This window comes from Capsicum annuum, chromosome 2, assembly GCF_002878395.1.
Source record: "Capsicum annuum cultivar UCD-10X-F1 chromosome 2, UCD10Xv1.1, whole genome shotgun sequence".
NCBI lineage: Eukaryota > Viridiplantae > Streptophyta > Magnoliopsida > Solanales > Solanaceae > Capsicum > Capsicum annuum.
The window spans coordinates 120,207,228-120,212,868 of record NC_061112.1 but is presented as its reverse complement, the minus strand read 5'-3'; positions in this window follow the sequence as shown (position 1 = coordinate 120,212,868).

The following is a 5,641-nucleotide window of genomic DNA, read 5'->3' as shown; positions in this document are numbered from 1 at the left end:
TAATAAATAAAGTTTTAACAACAACATACAAGTTAATGCATTGCAAATAAATGACTAACATCTTATCAAAACGAATTAATCCTTACTTTTATTAATAATCATATTAATATGTGAAGGTTAAGTGTTTTTTAAAAATACTGCATCAAAACAACTATTATTCATGAACAAATAAGACAACTCTAAATTGTTAGAGTAGTATTTTTATGTATGTTTATATATGTAAGACCTCCTATTAAAATTTGATTTTAGGCCACAAATTATATTTAAATCAAAATATTACTCATTTTAATCAATTTTCAAGTTAGCCCTTAATTAAAATTTAAATTTTTGTAAAATAATTTTTTAAGTAACAAATTATATAATCTCGTAAATACGAAACTATATAATCGCTACTTAAAGTAACAAAATTACCTAGCTAAACATTTTCAAAAAAAGATTTATTTGAATAAAATAAATGTTGTAATTTTATTTAAAACCAAAAAACTTAAAATTAAATTTAGTTATGAATAAAACAGAAATAACGACTTCACTGGGGATTTGATTAGAATTTCATCAATTTTATTTAATTTTCAGTCAAAATTTTGAGACCTCAAAATTTTTAATAGTAAACTCTATAATTTCAAATTTCACTTAAATAATAATGAAGATTGTGAAATACACTTTTTAAAAAAATATAAAAATTAATAATAATAAAAAAGGAAGAAAGTTATCTCATTTTTATAAGAAATATTTTAGAACTTTGAACTAAACAATTCAAACTTTATATTAATAAATAAAGTTTTAACAATAACATATCCAAGTTAATGCATTGCAAACAAATGACTAACATATTAACAGAATTAATCCTTACTTTTATTAATAATCATATTAATATGTGAAGGTTAAGTGTGTTTTAAAAATACTACATCAAAACAACTATTATACAAGAACAAATAAGACAACTCTAAATTATTATTATAGTATTTCTATATATGTTTATATACGTAAGATCTCTTATTAAAATTTGGCTTTAGGCCACTAATTTTAGTGAGACTCTTCTGAATCTTAGATATCTAAACTTATCTATGCTACCTGCTATGTTGGAGCAACATGACACGATAAGATGCATGCTACCTATTATAATAAATTTCTTCTTTTCCGCAATCACAAATTTTAAAAAACTAATGCACATGCATTTTCATAGTATGATCAAAGAGAATAGGTGATTCTCTACACCAACCATTGCAAGTAAACTCCTCAATGATCAAATCATCTGTTTGTGGGTTTTTTTGTTGATTCCTTTGTTTGGCCGCTTTTTTTTCAGCTGCGGATGTTTTGGTTACTATTTTGTGGCGATTCTGTTTGGGTCAGGCTGTGATTTACAGTAGCTCGAGAGGCTCTCAGTATGGGATAAGGTTGTATACAATTTAACGAGATAGATATCTTTATTTTGGTGAGTGCAGATTGTTTTGGTGAAGAAAACATGTTATAAGAAAACCTAGCAGCGGCGCACATAGAACTGGACATGGTGTGGGAAAACCTGGGAAAGCCTAGCATTACAACAGATCTTCTTTTGCTGCTCAAGAGAGACCAGGAGAACGTAATAATATATGGTCAGATACTAATATTACGCACGATCCATAACCCATTCTCTTTGTTCTAGTGCATAAAATATTTTGAAAACATGATAAACTAAAAAAAAAATATCAACAAGCATATTCATGGATAGTTTGTAGTCATTTGTGTACATGATCATATGTCTTTCATTAGGATATAGAGTTTGATTAGTTTGTATTTACTAAAAACGTCACATTTCCCTTCCTACTCAAAGGAATACATCAAGAAATAGCCATGCACGTTCAACAACAAGAAAAGTTAAAAGTACCTTTTGTATCTCTTTTTGGAACCACAAGGACAGAATGCATTTCTGCTAATTTGTCCACTCTTAGCCAAGTTTGATCGTGCAACATCCAGCGGGGATGAACCCATCATCTTTTAAATCTATATATCAGAAAAAACCAATATATAAGCTAGTGAACATCATTTAATCGCAGAAAAGGGAAGCACCAAATCCCGCATAGACCAGAGAGAACAAAAACGATAAACACCTCCAGTAATAGACAAGCACCCAAGTGACTGGCATCTACAATGAAGATTTCTATTTATAGTATTCACATAGCATATTGCATCCCTCCACAGTGCAACCAACAATCTCACCCAGAAAGTAAAAGAATCAAACAAAAGAAATCCGAAAAGGTATAATAGATTTAATAAGTAAAAAAAGCAAAAATGTAATACCCCAGCAAGAATTAACTCAAGCTATTTGTGTTGTTGGTTATGTGGATGAGTAAGTAACAAATAGGAGTGAGGTGAAGACAACTAACACAACTTCTGAAACAAATCATAGATGCTTGTATATTTATACTTATACTATCAAGATGACATTGAAATTTTGTGGACTCTACAAAAAGAGTTCGATTTTGATTAGAGTTCTTGGGGACTACTTTACAGTTTGATGACTACTCAATCTAAACCCTAAATTATGCCTATATAAAGGGGCAAATATCCTTTAAAGAGGTATTTCCAGTATCCCACAAATTCACGGATATTCATAAAGAGATCAACGATCTTCAAAGTCTCAATAAATTCATGGGATATTTATTGATCAAAACCCTTCCTTCTTGATAATCAAATACATCAAGAAGACAAAACCTCCCTCCCTGGAGATCAAATCCAAATGTTCCTACGTTCGAGAAATAGGCTACTAACGGCCCTCGAATTACGGAGAAATTCACATCCAAATCTTCATACATTCGAAAAATATGTTATTGACGGCCCTCGAATTACGGAGAAAATTAAAAGAGAAGGGAGAAACAGATTTGTAAACACAATCGTTTAATTCTTGTTTCTTCATATTTTTGTTTGTGGTTAAAATCTATTTTCCATGAATTTAAATTATGTTGCAAACAAATTGGCACACCCAGTGGGACCAAATCTGTCATTCATCTCTTCTCTCATAAATCAAATCTGCAAATCTGTAGCCTCTGCATAAAGATGGAAGCTCTATTGGTACTTCAAGACTCGTCATCAAATCTACACTTCGACAAGCCTTGAAGTAGGGGCATTTGTAAACATCTAAAATTTGTGGACTCTTCAATAAGAATCCAAATTTTGTTAGAGTTCTAGAAGGCTACTTTACCCCAAATCTCGCCTATTTAAAGGGTAACATGTTCCCTGAAACAGGTATCTAGAATATTCCATAAGCTGATGGGTATTTGTAAAAAGATTGGGATCTCCAATATCCCACAAAATCATGGGATATTCATAAATAGATCATCCTAAATTCGAGAATAAGCCACTAACGACCCTCGAATTACGGAGAAAATCAAGAGAGAAGAATCAAGGGAGGAACTGATTTATAACCACAATCGTTTATCAATAAAAAATTCAGGTTTCTTCATATTTTTATTTGTGGTTAAAATTTATTTTCCATGAATTTAAATTATGTTGAAAACAGCCATTTTAAAGCAACATACAAGTAAGCTTAGCAGGGGTAACTCAAGGGTAAAGCTAGTAAACCGTTGTTTTAGGCCCCCAAAATTTTGAGGCCTCAAAATTTTTAATAGTAAACTCTATAATTTTAACTTCACTTGAAATAATAATGAAGATTGTGAAATACATTTTAAAAAAAATCTTAAAATGATAATAATAATAATAATAATAATTAAAAAAAAAATTATCTCATTTTTACAAGAAATATTTTAGAACTTTTAACTAATCAACTCAAACTTTATATTAATAAATAAAGTTTTAACAACAACAACCAAGTTAATGCATCGCAAACAAATGCCTAACATCTTATTATCAAGAATTAATCCTGACTTTTATTAATAATCATATTAATATATGAAGTTAAAGGTTAAATATTTTTTAAAAATACTACATCAAAACAACTACTATTCAAGAACAAATAAGACAACTCTAAATTATCATAATAGTATTTTTATGTATGTTTATCTATAATCTATAATATGTTAAAAGTGTGAAGGGTCTTAGAAATGTTGTCTGAAATTTTTACCCTTCATTAAAAATCTTTGTTTTAGACAAAATCGTCTTTTCACTATTTTTTTCTAATATTTAAGAGTTGAAAAATTAATTAAATATATTTGTGATAAAACCTTTCCTTATTAGAAGTCATGAGAATTAATGATTTTTTCTAATATTTAAGTGTTGAAAATTAATTAAATATATTTATGGTAAAACCTTTTCTTATTAGAAGTCATCAGAACCAATAACAATTAAAACTCTTTTCATTAGTTTAAGAATTCTAAATCAACTAAATTTAATTTTAAAAAAATTTGAAAAATCTAGAAATAAATATAAAAGCGTTAAAATTAATAAGAAAAATTTAAGAAGTGTCAAATTTTAAATGTTTTAAGTAAGTAATAAGAATGTTGTCAGTGATTTTGTAAAGATTTGACTTTAAAAATAAGAAAAGATTTTAAATATAGAAAAAATAAAAATAATTGTACCACAAATATGGATTTTTCTCAATATTTAAGTGTTGAAAATTAATTAAATATATTGATGGTAAAATCTTTCCTTATTAGAAATCATCAGAATTAATGACAACTAAAATTTTTTTCATTAGTTCAAGAATTCTAAATCAACTAAATTTGATTTTAAGAAGATTTAAAAAATCTAGAAATAAATATGAAAACGTTAGAATAAGAAAAATTTAAGAAGTACAAAATTTTAAAAGTTTTTAAGTACGTAATAAGAATATAATAAATGATTTTGTAAGGATTTGACTTTAAAAACAAGAAAAAATTTTAAATATAGCAAGAAAAATAATTGTACCACAAATATGGTTCAAATTGATGTGTCTTTCTTAGCCTCCGACAACAAGAAAAAGCGGTACAGCATGGCGAACGCAAAAGTGATGATCGATCAACTACTTCAAACTTCTGGTAGTAATATATATATATATATATATATATATATATATATATATATACATACATACATACATACATACATATATATATGTGTGTGGGGGGGGGTGCTTACACTAAAATATATGTTTATGTTTACAATATTATATTAAAATGTGAAGGATCTTTGAAAAATGAGTTGAACTTTTTACACTTCACTAAAAATTTCTGCAATAGATAAAATCATTTAATTTCAAATAATCAAATGTTACACGTGCAGTTAAACGAGTATATGTAAGATCTCCTTTTAAAATTTGAATTTAGGCCATAAATTATATTTAAATCAAGATATTACCCATTTGAATCAATTTTCAAGTTAGCCCTTAATTAAAATTTAATTTTCTGTAAAATAACTTTTTTAAAGTAACAAATTATACAATCTCGTAAATACGAAACTATATAATCGCTACTTAAAGTGACAAAATTACCTAGATAAATATTTTTAAAAAAGTTTTATTCGGATAAAATAAATGTTATAATTTTATTTAAAATTGAAGAAACTCAAAATTATATTTAGTTATGGATAAAACAGCTATGGCGAATTCACTGGAGATTTAATTAGAATTTCGTCAATTTTATTTAATTTTCAGTCAAAATTTTGAGGCCTCAAAATTTTTAATAGTAAACTCTATAATTTCTACTTCACTTGAAATAATAATGAAGATTGT